This window comes from Schistocerca cancellata, chromosome 1 (assembly GCF_023864275.1).
Source record: "Schistocerca cancellata isolate TAMUIC-IGC-003103 chromosome 1, iqSchCanc2.1, whole genome shotgun sequence".
Taxonomy (NCBI): domain Eukaryota; kingdom Metazoa; phylum Arthropoda; class Insecta; order Orthoptera; family Acrididae; genus Schistocerca; species Schistocerca cancellata.
In genome coordinates, this window is record NC_064626.1 from 357,855,664 (window position 1) to 357,873,987 (window position 18,324).

An 18,324-nucleotide genomic window follows, 5' to 3' on the forward strand; every position below is an offset into this window, starting at 1 on the left:
CTTCTCAACATAGTCGCCGCTCAGACTTAGACGTATGTCGAAGTGTGGTAATAGCTTCCCAATACCCGTCTCACAGAACCTGCGATTTCCGCCAATTCCTTGCGCTTGGTTTGCAGCTCGTTGTCTGTGACAAAATGCTGTCCTCATAGCCAGCGGTTCATGTGAACGAAGAGGTGAAAATCAGAGGGAGCCAAATCCGATTCGTGCATTGGGTGATCAGACACTTCCCATCGAAAACTCTGCAAGACCGTCTTCGTTGCCCTTACAGTGTGCGGCAGAGGATAGTCATGAAGAAGGAAATGCATGGCAGTTACGTTATGTGGATGGCATGAAATCAGGCGAAACCCCTCAACATCCACTTCACTCTTGACAGGAGACACTAGTGTCGTAGGCTTCTTTACATGCTCACTGTTCGCTCAGAACTGAAAAGCGCAACGTCACGCTATAGACGTACAGACGTGCAGAGACAATGTGCAGCACATCTGCGTAAAGCTTCATCTGTTTCTACTGTTGTCTTTAGTTCACGACCTATTAGAGGTTTAAAAAAATGCCCTTCTACATTTATGATGAACACTCGGCCTACAGATTTTCGTATTTACTTCACCCATCAAAACGTTTCCACCAGTGTCGCTAATTAAAAGAAAACTACTTCTTGTTATGTATTTGCTAAAACTTCCTGGTAGATTAAAACTGTATTCCGGAAAGCTATCGGGCCCGGAAAATTGCCTTTTGTGGGCAATACCCTTACCGGCTGAGCTACCCAGGCATATCTAACGAAACGTCCTCACTGAACTTGGTCAGTATCTCTCTCCCATTTCCCAAACTTCACAGATGTTCTCCCACATACCTCGCGGTGCTTGCGCTGTTGGAGGAAAGGATACTGAAGAAAATGGCTTAGCCTCAGAAATGGTTCAAATGGCTCTGAGCACTATGGGACTTAACACCTGAGGTCATCAGTCCCCTAGAATTTAGAACTTCTTAAACCTAACTAACCTAAGGACATCATACACATCCATGCCCGAGGTAGGATTCGAACCTGCGACCGTAGCGGTCGTGGGGTTCCAGACTGCAGCGCTCGGCCACGCTTAACCTCAGACTTGGGTTGTTTTCGGAATGAATCTTTTAATCTGCAGCGCGGCGTACGCTGTTTTACCAGATTTAAGTTGAATTAATACTTGTGGACGGGTCATGAGGGTTGCCTGGAAAGCTCAGTTGGCAAGCTCAGGTTCAAGTCCAGTCCGAACACAGTTTTAATCTGACAGAAAATCTCAAAACAGCGTACATTTCACTGCGGTGTGAAAGATTCACTCTGGACACACTTGCTCTTTATTGGCCGTGTGATATGCTGTCAATGGGACTTCACCAAGCCGCGCGGAGTGGCCGCGCGGTTAGACGCGCCATGTCACTGATTCTGCGGCCGCTCCGGCCGGAGGTTCGAGTCCTCCCTCGGGCATGTGTGCTGTTCTTAGCATAATGTCGTTTAAGTAGTATGTAAGTCTAAGGACAGATGACCTCAGCAGTTTGGTCCTTTAGCAATTCCCACACAGTTGAACATTTTTGATTTCACCAATCTATGAAAGACTGGTTCGTTATTAATCTGTCTCAAGTAGCACCTTCAACCTGTAGTTATGAATAGTGCTTTAAAGTGCAGTCACGTTAATTGCTCCTCTCTGCTTAAGTGATATAATTATGGACAATATTATACGATGGAAATTAGTTGACGTTGCTTGTTAGTTGTTCTACCGTGCCAGTAGTTGTGAGCAATATTTTCACGGTGTCGTAATTACTATCTCTGGATTCGTTAATGAATTGCATTTACGTGTCGGAATACGTCTTTCTTTTCGTTTTTCTACTCAATGCACTTCGTTTGTTATTAAGATGACCTTTCAGTCGGCTGACCTTGAAGTCATCTAACAAGTGCCCGCCTCATTACACTCCACCTCCGCTTCTGCCTTTACGAAGGCTAAAGCTTTCTGTAGTAAGTCATTGCTTAGTTTTGGTCCTGTTGCTGAATTTTTTGTTACTTGGTTTTCAGCCTCATTTCCATATCCATCTTTAGTGTTGCTCCCCGTCCCGCCTAGTACCCCTCTCTCTCCCTCCCTCTCTCTCTCTCTCTCTCTCTCACACACACACACACACACACACACACACACACACACACGCACACACAGACACACACATTCACTCTTTCTATGACCTAACGATGAGATGTACAGCCAAGTTCTCTCATCGAGATTCTAGTCTCGTACAATAGCTTTCAAATTTTAACTTCAGTAACATAATTAACTGCACTGGCCTAATGCCAGTCTCACTGGGACTCTCTAGTTTACTTTATTTCTCCAAGGCACCAATTAATAATACGACTAAGGAGAATGTTGCATGACGGAACGTAATGTGTGTAGTTTATCAGGTCTCAGTGGTAACGTGTGATGACAGTCATAATTAATGTTAACTGCTTCAGGAAAATTGTAGTTTAAGATCGGGATTAAAATTCAGGGTGGAAGGATACCAGTGATAAGATTCGCTGATGACGTTGCTATCCTCTGTGAAAATGAATAACTACAGGATCTATTGAATGGAATGAACTGCCTAATGAGTACAGAATATGGATTAAGAGTAAATCGAAGAAGGACAAAAGTAATGAGGAGTAGCAAAAATGAGAACAGTGAGTAACTTAAATTCAAAATTGATGGTCACGAAGTAGAAAAAGTTAAAGAATTCTGCTACCTAGACAGCAAAATAACCCATGTCCGTTGGAGCTAGGAGAACACAAATGCAGACTAGAATTGGCGAAAGTGGCATTTCTGGCCAAGAGAAGTCTACGAGTATCAAACATAGGACATAATTTGAGGAATAAGTTTCTTAGAATTTACGTTTGAAGCACAGAATTGTATGGAAGTGAAACATGGACTGCGGGAAAACAGGGAAAGAAGAAAATCGAAGCATTTGAGATTTGTTGCTGCAGAAGAATGTTGAAAATTAGGTAAGGTAAGGAATGAGGAGGTTTTTCCCAGAATTGCTGAGAAAAGGAATATATGAAAAAAACATTGGCAAGAAGAAGGGACAGGATTATAGGACATGTGTTAAGGAATCATGAAACAACTTTTATTGTAACAGAGGGAGCTTTACAGGGTAACAACTGCACAGGAAGACAGAGAGTGGATTTTATCCAGCAAATAATGGAGGACGCAGGTTGCATCTGCTACTCTGAGATGAAGAGGCTGTCACAGGCGAGGAGTTCGTGGTGTGCCGCATCTAGGTAGTCAGAAGGAAACAAAAAACTTGTAATCTGAATTTATAAGAAAGGTGTACAGATATTTTTATTTCTTTTAAGTTTTCTATTGACTTTCTATTTCTGTAGCTATAGAAGCATTTCACAGGTGAAATTCTTTTTAATTTATCACGAAATTTAATCCAGTCTTTTTTTTCAGAGTCTCTCGAATGCGAAATTGTGAACGATGTTTCAAAGCAAAAAATTACACATCTTTATCGTTACATTATACCTGTGATTTCCAGTCACGAAGCAAAGGGGCATGTTGGTTAACAGATATTGCTAGAATTAGGCAAGTGCGAGGTTTAAACCCTCCTATGGTCTTCCTCAATATTTAGTCGTTTACCTTACTGACGTAAAGTTCTTTAGCACAATATGGGGAACTTTACGAAGGTTATGTATGCCGTGGACTCCAAAGTCGCACAAAAGTTTTGAGTTTACATAAAAAGGAACTAAAAAAGGAGAAAATATTAATTAGCGGGAAGGGGGGGGGTGGTGGTGTTGAAGGGACCAGAATATTAACGAGATACTGACTACCAGACTCCATATATGAAAAAAAGAAGCGCGTTGATTACTACGAGACAATTTAATTACTAAAGTAAAAAGTAGTAGATTTACTAAGTCTTTTACTGGGAAAGGAAAGGAAAAAATCGTCTTTAATCAAGACAGTGGTTCAAATGGCTCTAAGCACTATGGGACTTAACATCTGAGGTCATCAGTCCCCTAGACTTAGAACTACTTAAACCTAACTTAACCTAAGGACATCACACACATCCATGCCCGAGGCAGGATTTGAACCTGCGACCGTAGCAGCAGCGCGGTTCCAGACTGAAGCGCCTAGAACCGCTCGGCCACAGTGGCCGGCTGAGGACAGTGGAAAAGTAAGGAGTATTAAGTGTAGATTGTTCGAGCATCCACACCACTCACCATATATGTCTCTGATTTTCCGCTATTCCCACATCTAAAGACGTTTGTAAGTGCAAAACATTTCCGTACACTGAAGGGATTGGAGCAGCTGTAGACGGCTACAGACGGGTGTTTTTCAGACATTCTAGAATCACATTTAAGGAAAGAAATCTGTTAATTTTTAAAACCCTTGGACAATATTCATTGTGCTAAACTTCCAGATACCCTCTCCCATCTGGTCCTCGTAAATATAAGATATTTGATACAAGTTCCATATTCTGTGACAGCGTGTGAAAGGCAGTGATCCAGCATTACTGTGAACGAACGATTATGGAGACAGAACGATAATCAGACCTCAGTCTACCCGAGCTGGTAGGTTTCCTCCCGCGTCTCGGTAAGTCACCTCCATAAATTGCTGGAACAATTCTTAACGCAGGCCTGAGCCATGATTTCGTATGGCTCCTGCTCCGTCTCTAATGATGCCGCTGTTGACGACCCATTAGTCAAGGCAGCAGTACGACTGCACGCAGTTCGCCGTCTGGATAATGCCGACTGCTGAAAATGGATATGTCGTAACCTTCGCCTTTTGCAGTTTAAGGAACAACGCTCTTCTACGTGCGCTCATTTGTGACTACACTATCTTAATTCACCAAGAACTCTAACGCATAAGATCATTTATCGGAAAGAGGAAATGGACACACTTGTCCCATGTCACGTCGCTTCATAATTTACATATACAGGGTGTAAATTTTAAGTTGACAAACCAGAATACCTCGAAAAATAAGCTTCACACGAAAAAATGTGTAGAGTCCAAAGTTGATTATTTTCGAGTGGGACATCTGCTGGTGCTAAAATTAGCCTGTCACCCCAGCCCCCTGGGGGTGGGGCGGGAGGCAACTTTAAAATTTCAAGTGGGAACTCCCATTTTTTTATTGCAGAATCAGATTCTACATAAGAAACTACGTACATTTTGTCTTAAACATTTCTTTTGATTCTTGGTAGTTGGCACTGCAGTTCAAGAAAATCCATGTTGTCATATTTGCGTGGAAAATAGTTAGTTACGGATAAATACAAAATACTTATTTACTTCGTAAATTTTGATTCGTTAAAACTAAAACTCTCTCCATACGGTGGGGTTTGAGACAGAGCAATTAGAGTTTTACAAATGTTGACATAAATATTAATTTTTTTTCCGCGTATTCGGATAAGTTTTGTTTGTTTCGTGGTCATGAGACCACACAACTATTAATTATCAAATAAGTCATCTGACTAGCTAACTAACTAACCAAACAGCCTACGAATTAAATAAGTATTTTTTATTTATCCGTAACCATTTTCCACGCAAAAATGAGAACAGCGCCAAATACCAAGAGTCAAAACAAATGTTTAAGAAAAAATGTACGTAGTTTTTTATGTACACTCTGATTCTGCATTAAAAAATGGGGGGTTCCTATTTGAAATTTTGAAGTTGCTTCCCGCCTCAACCTCAGGGGGCTAGGATGGTGGGCTAATTTTAGCACCAGCAGATGTCCCACTCGAAAAAATCAACTTTGAATTCTACATATTTTTTCGTATGAAGCTTATTTTACAGGTTATTCTGATTTGTCAACTTAAAATTTACACCCGGTATACTCGTTGAGCCACAGTACGAGGAGAGAGGGGCCACAGAGTGACGCAGCTGTTATCGTCATAGCGAATCTGTACAGGAACAGAAATAATTAGCGAACAAGATATCACAATGGACAGAAAATTTACTTATTCTGTATTTCACCAAACGAACGAAGACTCAATAAAAATGGTGCAAGAAGAAATTCAGTCCAGCTCATACAGTAGCAACAAGGATGAGACTTGCTGTCCTAAGCCCATATCGTTAACATCGATATGCAGCAGGATTTTGGAACATATATTGTTTTCTAACATTATGAATTCCCTGGAACAAAACGGTCTATTGACACACAGTCAACATGGGTTTAGAAAACATCGTTCCTGTGAAACACAACTAGCTCTTTATTCGCATTAAGTGTTGAGTGTTATTGACAAGATTTTTCACATCGATTCCGTATTTCTGGATTTCCGGAAGGCTTTTGACACTGTACCACACAAGCGGCTTGTAGTGAAATTGCGTGCTTATGGAATATCGTCTCAGTTATGTGACCGGATTTGTGATTTCCTGTCAGAGAGGTCACAGTTCGTAGTAATTGACGGAAAGTCATCGACTAAAACAGAAGTGGTTTCTGGCGTTCCCCAAGGTAATGTTACAGGCCCTTTGCTGTTCTTATGTAAATAAACGATTTGGGAGACAATCTGAGCAGCCGTCTTCAGTTGTTTGCAGATGACGCTTTCGTTTATCGACTAATAAAGTCATCAGAAGATCAAAACAAACTGCAAAACGATTTAGAAAGGATATCTGAATGGTGTGAAAATTGGCAGTTGACCCTAAATAACGAAAAGTGTTAGGTCATCCTCATGAGTGCTAAAAGGAATTCGTTAAACTTCGGTTATACGATAAATCAGTCTAATCTCAAGGCCGTAAATTCAACTAAATACCTAGGAATTACAATTGCGAACAACTAAAATTGGAAGGAACACATAGAAAATGTTGTTGGGAAGGCTAACCTAAGGCTATGTTTTATTGGCAGGACACTTAGAAAATGTAACAGACCTAATAAGGAGACTGCCTACATTAGGCTGTCCGTCCTCTTGTAGAATACAGCTGCGCGGTGTGCGGTCCTTAGCATATAGGACTGACGGGGTACATCGAAAAAGTTCAAAGAAAGGCAGCACGTTTTGAATTATGGCGAAATATGGGAGAGAGTGTCACAGAAATGGAACAGGATTTGGGTTGGACATCATTAAATGAAAGGCGTTTTTCGTTGCGACGGAATCTTCTCGCGAAATTCCAATCACCAACCTTCTCCTCCGAACACAAAAATATTTTGTTGACACCGACGTACATAGGACGGAACTATCACCATGATAAAATAAGAGAAATCAGAGCTACTACGAAGAGATATAGGTGTTTATTCATTCCGCGTGCCATACGAGATTGGAATAATAGAGAATTGTGAAGGTGGTTCGATGTACTCTCTGCCAGGCACTTAAATGTCATTTGCACAGTATCCGTACATATGTAGATGTAGATTTATGGCGTCGTCTGCACAGCAACACATAGTGAAGGACCTATGTGCACGAGTGGGGTGAGTCGCCGCAGCTGGCCATCCTATACTGTGGAGGCAGAGTGCGCTCGTACTCCAGAACTGCTGGAAGTGTGGGTAGTGGGCATGCTGCGTTGGGTCTATTGTATCCCACACGACGATCGTCAGCACTGGACGGAAACTAGTAATTCGGTGCCAGCTGTGATACCGCGGTAAGGAGGTATTGATACATCATACCACACTATTTGTTCTGACCTTTCGTGCACCATTCGCAAATGGTGCCCGGGAAGAATGACTGTCGGTAAGCTTCTGTATTTAGCCTAATTTCTCGAATTTTCTCGTCGAGGTTATTTCATGAGACATATGTGAAACGACTGCTACGGTCGCAGGTTCGAATCCTGCCTCGGGCATGGATGTGTGTGGTGTCCTTAGGTTAGTTAGGTTTAAGTAGTTCTGAGTTCTAGGGGACTGATGACCACAGCTGTTAAGTCCCATAGTGCTCAGAGCCATTTGAACCATTTTTGAACCATATGTGAAAGAAAATACTATGTTGCCCGACTCTTCCCGGAACGTCCTCTCTCGAAATTTCAACAGCAGACCTGTCTGTGATGCACAACGCTTCTCTTGTAGTGCCAACCACGGAAGTTTGTTGAAAATGTCTGTTACGCTCTTGCTTGAGCAGATGTGTCGCTCGTCGCTGGATCTTGTCTATCTCTGCTGGTAATCCAACATGGTAGGGGTCCCAAAATGAACTGTACTCAAGAGTCGGTCGAAGAAGTGTTTTGTAAGTCACTTTCGTGGATGAATTACATTTCCTTAAGATCATTCCAATGAATCTCAGCTTAGCATCTCCTTATCCTACCGTTTGTTTTAAGTGGACATTCCGACTTTGGTCGCTCTGAATGGACACTCGTAGATGTGGTATCGATAGCTACGATGCCATGGCGAAGGTGCGTTCGTAGATTGGCACTATGACACAGACACCAACGACAGCGCCCTCTAGCCAGCGCTGTGCAGCTCTACGAGCGCCGCTCCAGATTCTATCCATTTGATTCCGAGTAGACGACCTAGCAACATTGTTTCTATTTCCTAGTGGGCGAGACACTACAGATTTTGCCTTTGTACCTTCTAACCGATGTTTGATTTATGTACTGCTTCGCACCTACGTGCTCATCTTCAGTGCAAAGTTACGTATGTCACTGTCTAATATTCTCTATTAAATGTTCTGTTGACTTAAACGCAGTACCGAAGCATTTCACCTTTTCCTGCTCCTACTCACTTCCTACATTCGGTCTATCCTTCAGTTTGCAGGAGCAGACCCATGCGCCGCCTTCCAGGCGGAATACAAAACTAGGTATTTTATGGTAATTTCTCTTTCCAGTGATCTGAAGTTAACAGTGTAGTCGGACTGTAGTAGATTTCTTCGCCAGTTTATGCGAAGCAGGTTACATTCATTTACATTCAGGATCAACTGCCAGTCTCCGAAACAATCATCGATTCTCTGCAGAACTTCCTGCAATTTGTTGTTGATAATTCTTCCGGGTTATATGGCCGTGATCCATGGAATTCTTCTATTCCTAACGTTTCGTCCAATACTACGTTGGGCATCCTCAGAGGTATGGCTGGTCCAGTGAGTCCTGCCGACTGACGAGTCGGGCGTCGGAGAGCGGCCTAAATACCGGGGAAAGTGGGCGTGGTCTAGCTTGCACATAGTAGCAGAGAAAAAGCTAGTCAAAGATAAAATGTAACTATTGATAGTAGTCCGTCATAGATAAAAATCACTTAGGCCGCTCTCCGACGCCCGACTCGTCAGTCGGCAGGACTCAGTAGGACCAGCCATACCTCTGAGGATGTCCAATGTAGTATTGGACGAAACGTTAGGAATAGAAGAATTCCATGGACCACGGCCATAAAACCCGGAAGAATTATCAACAACAGCACCATCCGGTCGTGAAAGCCTTTCCTGCAATTTGTTACAGTCTTCTGGTGTTGCTACTTTCTCATAGATAACCTCGTCATCTGCGAACAGCCTTAACGAGCTTCTGACGCTTTCTGTACTGTAAACAGTAACTGTTCTTTCATATTTCCCTAGGGTAATTCGCAATTGATCTTTACGTTTTCCAATTTTGTTTCGTTAAGAGCGACGTGCTGAGTTCTATCTGCAAGGAAGTCTTGATCCAGTCGCAAATCTGGTCCGATAGTGGGTACGCTCGGGTTTTTTTTTTCTCCACTAAAGGGCAGCGCGGGACGGTGTCAAATGCCCTGCTGAAGTCGAGGACCACGGCATACCCTGGGCGCCGATGTGTACGCTGCTCTGCATCTCACGGAGGAACAGAGCGCGTTGAGTTTCGCACAATCTCCATTTGCGGAACCCATTTTGATTTTTATAGAAAAGATTTTCTTTCTTGAAAAAACGTCATAATTCTTGAGAATAAAAGATGTATTATAAATCTGCATCTAATTGACGTCAGCGATGGGGTCCTATAATTATATTCAGCTGTCCCGCGACCCTTCCTGAAAACGGAAATGAAGACCGCTTTTTCCCAGTCGTCAGGTATTCCTCGTTGTTCCTGTGACATACAATATATCACAGCTGGATGGGGAACAAGTTTTTTCGCATAATTTCTGTATAACCTGACAGGTAACTTGTCCGGTCTACATGCGTTTCCACTACTAAGCGATTGTAACTGATTTTTCAATTAAGTGTGGTCGGATTCACCTTGTTAGATGACTGCACGCCCCGATCTCACATGTATTTGATGCAAAAAATTATCCCAGATTAATGGCATATGGGAGTAATATGTGCTATACATAAGAAACAGGACATCCTGCAATGTAAAAACGATAGAGGATTTACGTTGTTGAACATCGCATATAAAATATCCTCCTCCGTGCTTTGTACCCGTGAAAAACCTATTCCAGAAAATGGAGTCGGGAGATATCAGGTAGGCTTTAGTTCTGGCAAGTCAGCTATTAAGCAAATATCCACCCTGGGGCATATATATATATATATATATATATATATATATATATATATATATATATATATATATATATATCCAACGGTACACGGTATTGAAGTACATCATATATTTGTTGATATTAAAGCAGTTTATGAAACCATAAAGAGAAATAGCTTATTGAAGCCATCATGGACGCAGCATACCGTAACAGTTCATACGCCTTATAAGTCTGATAATGAAAAACGTAGTCCGTAAACTACGCATACACAGAAATTTATAACCATGTTTCTAAACTATGGCCTGAAGCATGTGGGTGCACGCTCACGTATGCTTTTTTAACATAGCGCTATAGAGAGTAATATGGTCGGCTTATGGTCAAATGGCTCTGAGCACTATGAGACTTAACATCTGAGCTCATCAGTCCCCTAGAACTTAGAACTACTTAAACCTAACTAGCCTAAGGACACCACACACATCCATGCCCGAGGCAGGATTCGAACCTGCGAAGGTATCGGTCGCGTGGTTCCAGACTGAAGCTCCTAGAACCGCTCGGCCACTCCGGCGGGCAAGGTCGGCTTAAATCAACACGACGGGTACAAGATTCAGTAGAATGCCGCAGATTCTGGCTTATGTCGACGATGTAGATCTTATTGCAAGGACAGAACTAGCTCCTAAAGAAACTTTGGTCGCCAGTGGCAGCAGTAATAGAAACAGGACTGAAAGTGAACATCACAAAACCCAGATACATGCGAATAATAGGATCACAACTAAATATGATGCTAGAAATCAGGCACGAATATATTCTGTTAGGGTGAACTGCCAACATCACATTAATGCGGAAGTAAAGCGACGCATCCACTTAGCTAATAAGTACTATTGTAGTTTACCCACAACTTAAGTCCAACAATGTCCTCCCCCGGTAGCCTGAGTGGTCAGCGCAACAGAATGTCAATCCTAAGGGCCCGGGTTCGATTCCCGTCTGGGTCAGAGATTTTCTCCGCTCAGGGACTGGGTGTGGTGTTGTCGTAATCACCATCATTTCATTCCCATCGACGCGCAAGTCGCCGGTGTGGCGTCAAATCGAAAGACTTGCACCCGGCGAACGGTCTACCAGACGGGAGGCCCAAGTCATACGACATACATATTTTTTAATTCAACAATCCGCGCAGGAAAACAAAGTGTGAACTGTGCTACATTTTAATAGTTCAGTATTGACGTAGACTCAGAAAACTGGACACTGACGCAACACTCTGAAGAGCAAACATGATTTTTTTCAGTGGAAAGTGTTACGCAAAATCTATGAGGTGGCTGATGAAAATGGAGCTTGGTATAGACGATATAGTTTTGAACTTTACAAATTGTATAAAGACCTTGAAATAATAACGTTCATTAAAAAGCGTCTGTCGTGTTTCTCCTATGGGACACGACAACCCAACAAAAATAGTGATATTAAAAAGCCCACGGGGAAGAAGAAGAAGAAGAAGAAGAAGAAGAAGAAGAAGGGCAAGAAGGTGTCTTCTATACTTGGATGATGTCCAAGAAAATTTAAAAATTATTGTTGTCAGAGGACGCTGGACAGGGACAAATAGGATAATGTGTCTGAGAAGGCCAAGATCCATTAAGGATTGTAGAGCTAGCAAGAACAAGAAGAACAAGTTGACTTTCTGTTCCGCAATCACTTATGTTAGTCTGCCGTTCCGATTTGCATTGGAAGGTTGAAAGGAGGAACCGATTTGGGAAGACCAAATTCAGTATTTCGGCCTTCTTCTGTCAAAGTCCGTTTCGACACCAGTATGACCACTGAGCAACTGAATAAATGATTTCGATCTGCTTATTAACTGTATACCAAAATATTTAACTGTTGTGAGCATAACAGCAGATTACTTATGGTATATTCCCTCCTAGCCGGCAGCGGTGGCCGAACGGTTCTAGGCGCTTCAGTCCGGAACCGTGCGACTGCTACGGTCGCAGGTTCGAATCGTGCCTTGGGCATGGATATGTGTGATGTCCTTAGGTTAGTTAGGTTTAAGTAGTTCTAAGTTCTATGGGACTGATGAGCTCAGATGTTAAGTCTCATAGTGCTCAGAGCCATTTGAACGATTTTTTATTCCCTCCTCTCACTCACGCGCTTTCTCTAGCGTCTATCCACACTGAAGGCGCGTGATACGCGAACTAACACTAATGAAGTAATAAATAGAAAAATGTTTCGACAGTAAAATAATCTTTATGACAAACGTTGGTATACTATATAAAAGAAAATTAGAGGTACCACAAGACCCAAAAGAGTACGCCTTTGTTAACTGAGGCATTTTCGAAATTTGTGTGATTGGTCTGTGATATGGAAGAAGCAAAAGTAGGTATTGGTTGACTTTCACGACAAATACTGATATAATAATAGTAATAATAATAATAATAATACACAGACAGACTGAAGGAAGCGTTAATCGAGTAGTATTATGTTAAGCAAGTAAACTTGTGTGCCTGTTTGCAGACATAGAAGTAGCATATATACGGCGTAATACCGCAGATCACGAAAATAAAGAAACATAATCTGTTTTGCGACGGATCAAAAGCAGCTCTATTGTACGCGAATATTGCTGCGCGACTTTGGTTAACGTGCCGCGCTTGGCAGATAAGATTTCTCTCGAGCTGATATTATCTAGTTATAAGGCCAGAGAGTTGTAGTGACTCATCGGCACTTCTGAAGGAGTCGCCTGTAAGATATTTCTGCATGAATAAAAGTCTCTTGTCAGTCGTCAGAACGAGTTGCCACCTCTCTCATTTACTCGTGGGAGTGTGCCTCTTCCAAAATCGTTTCGACTTCAACGGGTTGTTTTAGTTGTAAATCCATTGATTTAATTTTGTCGGTAACGAATTGACTATTTTTAGGCTCACGATCGAAAGAAACTGATAATCATTCAGCGATTTTTTACTAAAACTCTCTAAGCTGACTTCGACCACAATGCAATGTTCAAATAGTTCTACAAAGATGGGAACACACTGGAGACACGATAATCGTTCTCTTCTCAGTGTTTTTCATTGCGTCTTCCGTGGTTGGTTGCTTTCAATGCGCCACTGCTTTCGTTTCATAGATACCATCTGTCACCGTTGAACACACTATTTGAATTTTTCTTGAAATTTTTGAGTGTGTATGGACTAATCGACGGGCACCTACGACAGCGGCTCTTTCAAACGTACTAGTTTCCCGTCCTACGCCTGTTCATAAATACACTCATCATTAACGCAGTTAGAAAGACATTTCCGGTAGAGCCTAGCAATAAGAAACTCAGGGTGTATACATAATGAAACTGCGTCTTCAGAGTAGGAAGTAATTACTACAGGTGTACTACAGGGATGAGTCCATTCTTGCTCTTGTTACATATAATGGTCTTCCACCATACAACCAAAAAGAAGAACTTCAAACCCAGAGAGGTTTTCAGTGAACATTGAGCCAGTATTGGTAGTGATCGCCTGTTGATACTCCACCAGAGTACACGGTTGAACTATGAACTTTTCTTAAGTGACATACTGTCTAACTTCTTGGCTAACTTAGCACCAACATTCCACAATGGGATGTACAACAAGCACGATGTCGCCCTCATTTTTGTGTACATTGGTCAGTGGCCCAATTTGAGACGTCGACGTTCAGATGACATTTAATTCCTTTCTGTGTGGTTTTGTTATGTCGATGGTTTACGTTTAATGCCAGTCACTGATGATTCATCGTTTCTTGCGACAGTTACAGGAGAACATAAGACACTACGTGTTATACAAGGTATTAGGAAGCCACCATTATGGCGAAATGAAGCCAGTTTCCAGGCTGAAATTGGGCATTTTGGAGAATTCGTGTGAATACGGACTCACTGAGTCTTATTTTCACGTAAGAAATCCGAATTTAATGTATTTCCCAGTGCCTTCGACACATTCCGTATATATTATCAGAAACGTTAGGTTGAATGATGGCGAAAGGTTGACAGATAACAATTTGTGAAACAGAAAATGATCCCCCTCAAAAATACGTCTGCAGATATATTAAACATTGTCACAGGAAAGCTGGAGTAGGATTCCAACGTAACACAAATGCACGAAAACTTTTTGAACAAACGTCTCTGACAGATAGAGTGAGTAATTCGTAGAGCAAGAGAAAAATGCGGCGAAACAAAAGTGCTTATCAAATAAGAAACAAACTTCAAGTAAATTTAATCCTCCACTAAACGTTCTCACACACGCGTTTAAGCAATCATGCAAATGAGTGTTGGAGCAGAAGAAATGACACAGTAGGGCTCGCTACGTACCGTTGTGCCTGCTTTCGCAGGCGGCGTATTCTGCATTGCTGCAGTCTGGAACCAGTGTTCAGTTGTCCAGTCCCAGGATTACGTGCTGCATCTCGCCACCGGAAACACAGTGACGAATACCTCTCTGCTAGCTGGCCTTTTGCAGCGGTAGTTAAGCGGAGCGCGTGGCCCGACACTGAAGCCTGCCAGCGCTGCGGGCCGCTATCTCGGGGACAGATAATGAATGGATCGCCAGATAAGCGGCGGACGCTATTCCCTCGCTGCGAATCAGAACGAGCTGCGCAGCTGAGCACCCAGGCAACACTAGCCGTACGGCAGCCGGCAGCGCACAGCCAGCGGTGGGGTCTGTATCAGGTCCATTATTCAGGCGCATGTCAGCGTTAACGAAATTGAAAATTATGAATTCTAAATAACTTTTTCGTGATGCTCTGTCGGTCGGTTTCAGCTCGCCGCACATTGGGCCAGCTCGCTTCAAAACCTGGACGGAATAGAAAATCGAGGGTACTCCAAAAGAAATGCACACTATTTTTGTAAAAATACAGTTTTCATTCTGCATGTGTGAAAGTTTTACAGTGTGTAGATACAGCCTTCCCACTTATTTTCAAACTTAGTTCAACCTGTTCCCTTATTGGCGCCGTCACAGCATGTCTTCAAGATGGCTGCTACACTTGACGTTCGTCAGAAGCAACGTGCTGTCATAGAATTCCTGTGCTGTGAAAACGAGACAGTGGGAAACATCCACAAGAGGTTGAAAAAGGTGTATGGAGATGCTGCTGTCGATCGCAGTATAGTTAGTCGGTGGGCAAGCAGGTTACATGATGAAAGCGGGCACGGCAATATTGTGGATTCTCCTCGCAGCGGCAGGCCTCGTACTGCACACTCTCCAGACAATGTGCAGAGAGTTAACGAATTGGTGACTGCTGACAGACGCATTACAGTGAACGAATTGTCGCACTACGTTGGGATAGGGGAAGGAAGTGTTTGCAGAATACTGAAAGTGTTGGCGTTAAAAAAGGTTTGTGCCAGGTGGGTTCCCAGGATGTTGACAGTGGCTCACAAAGAAACAAGAAAAACGGTATGCAGCGAACTTTTGGAATAGTACGAGAATGGTGGGGATGAATTTCTTGGAAAAATTGTGACAGGTGATGAAACATGGCTCCATCATTTTTCAGCAGATACGAAGAGGCATCATGCAAATTCACCCAAGAAAAAAAAATTCAAAACCACATCTTCTGCTGGAAAAGTTATAGCTACGGTGTTTTCCGATTCCGAAGGACTCTTGCTTGTGAACATCATGCCAAGCGGAACCACCATAAATTCTGATGCATATTTGACGACACTGAAGAAACTTCAAGCTCGACTAAGTCGTGTTCGACCACATCGGCAAAAGCAGGATGTTTTGCTGTTGCACGACAATTCACGACCACGTGTCAGTAAAAAAAAACCATGGAAGCGATCACAAAACTCGGATGGACAACACTGAAACACTCGCCTTACAGTCCTGACCTGGCTCCATGTGACTATCATCTCTTTGGGAAACTGAAAGACTCTCTTCGTGGAAGAAGGTTTGAAGATGATGACTCCCTTGTGCACGCTGCCAAAGAGTGGCTCCAACAGGTTGGTCCAGAATTTTACCGTGCGGGTATACAGGCGCTGGTTCCAAGATGGCGTAAGGCAGTTGAGATGGATGGAAATTATGTGGAGAAATGAAAATATTGTTCCTAAAGGATGTATCTACACACTGTAAAACGTTCAGACATGGATTTTAAACAAAATAGTGTGCATTTATTTTGGAGTGACCCTCGTAGTAAAAGGCGCTCGTTTCCACCTTAGTGCAGATTGCATTGATGCATAGTTGTCTACTGCTGCGGTCGCATTCCACTCACAAGTTGATATGATACGTGGCGTGATAGGTGACGGTAAAAGGTGAATCGGACGTCCACGTATTTGTCAGATATGTTTTGTGTGGTCTATTTAATATATGACAGCGATCCTGCCCAGTTGCTAGTATAAAACAAGATGGACAGCACTCCGAAGGTATGTTTATGAAATCTCTAACCGATGTAATGACGAATATCGACTTAAAACTAAACTACTACCGATATTATACCAAATCGATGGCTGCAAATTTCCTGTGCGTGCTAGTTAGCAAGTTCAAATCTACATTCATGTTCAGAAAAAAACAGAGCACCTTGAATGACTATAGAGATAGGACGTTCATATTTACAGGACAAGTAAATTAGTATGTTCAGCAGAAATGATTAGCATTTCAGTCACCTCGGTTCAGGCCTAGTAGGCACAGGGTCCGCCATCGGCCCTGATAACTTGCTCCATGCGTGATGGCATCGACGCATGTGGGACGCGAATGGCGTCCTGAGGTATATCCATCCATGCTGCACTCACCTGATTCCAAAATTCGTCTGTGGCGGTTGGCACTGGACCGCAGCGCTGCACCCGTCGTTTCAACATATTCCACATATTTTTGACTGTCGACAAGTCTGGTGATCTGATGGGCCAGGCCAAAAGCCTGTGACACCAAGAAAGTACGTGTTCGTGCAGCAACATTTGGTCGCGCATTGTCTTGCTGAAAAATGGCGTCTGGGCGTAGTGCAGAAAGGAAATGGCTGCGGGTCACAGAAAATCATTCAAGCAGGTCACCATGGCTACAATGCCCTGGGCACACACCAACTGTGATTTGTGGTTATAGCCAACAGCACCGCACACCATAAGACCTCGATTTGGCGCTGTGTGTTTAGTGCGAATTCAGTCACTGTAATGCCGCTCCCCCTGTCTGCGGCGAACCAAAATGCGGCCATCATTTTCAAACACACAGAACCTGGATTCGTCCGAAAACATTACTGTCCCCAGTGACGTAGTTCCACACACCATTGCAGTCTAGCATGTTTCTGCGCACTCGTCAAAGGTAGGCGCAAATTAAAATGGCTCTGAGCACTATGGGACATAACATCTGAGGTCATCAGTCCCCTAGAACTTAGAACCACTTAAACCTAACTAACCTAAGGACATCACACACATCCATACCCGAGGCAGGATTCGAACCTGCGACCGTAGCACCAGCGCGGCTCCGGACTGAAGCGTCTAGGACCGCTCGGCCACCGCGGCCGGCAAGGTGGGCGCAGAAGTGGACGACAAGCACGTAATCCATGCCGTAATAAACAGCGACGGACTGTCACCCCTGTTAGTGTACGATGTGTTCCACTGTTGCGTCAGAGCTGAGAAGGACGCAGATCTGTTCTGCAATGTCTTTCAGCTGACGTCGACACCTTTTCGGGTGGTGGTCTGGGTGGTGCGACCTGTCCCATCTCGTCGTGTTCTACTGCCTTCCGTAAACCATTCTGCACACATCCGTTGCACTACCGAAACACTTCGTCCCACACAAGCAGCAGTTTCCCCGATGCATGCATCACGTTCTTTCATTCCATCAACGCGCCATCTTCCAAACTCACTGATTTGACGTTACGTTTCACGCATACGTCTGCGAGGCATCCTGCACACCTGCTCAAGTCACACTGATCCATTACCTTCGGTTTATAACTACAACGAGGGCCGCAGGCACATTTTGCCGGTAGATGCTGTTGACCATAAACCCTCGGGTCGACATGGTTCAAAAGCTTAATCATTTCTGCAGAACATACTAACGTGCATGTCCTGTGAATATGAACGTACTGTCTCTAGTCGTTCAAGGTGTTCCGTTTTCTTTTTCTGAACATCAG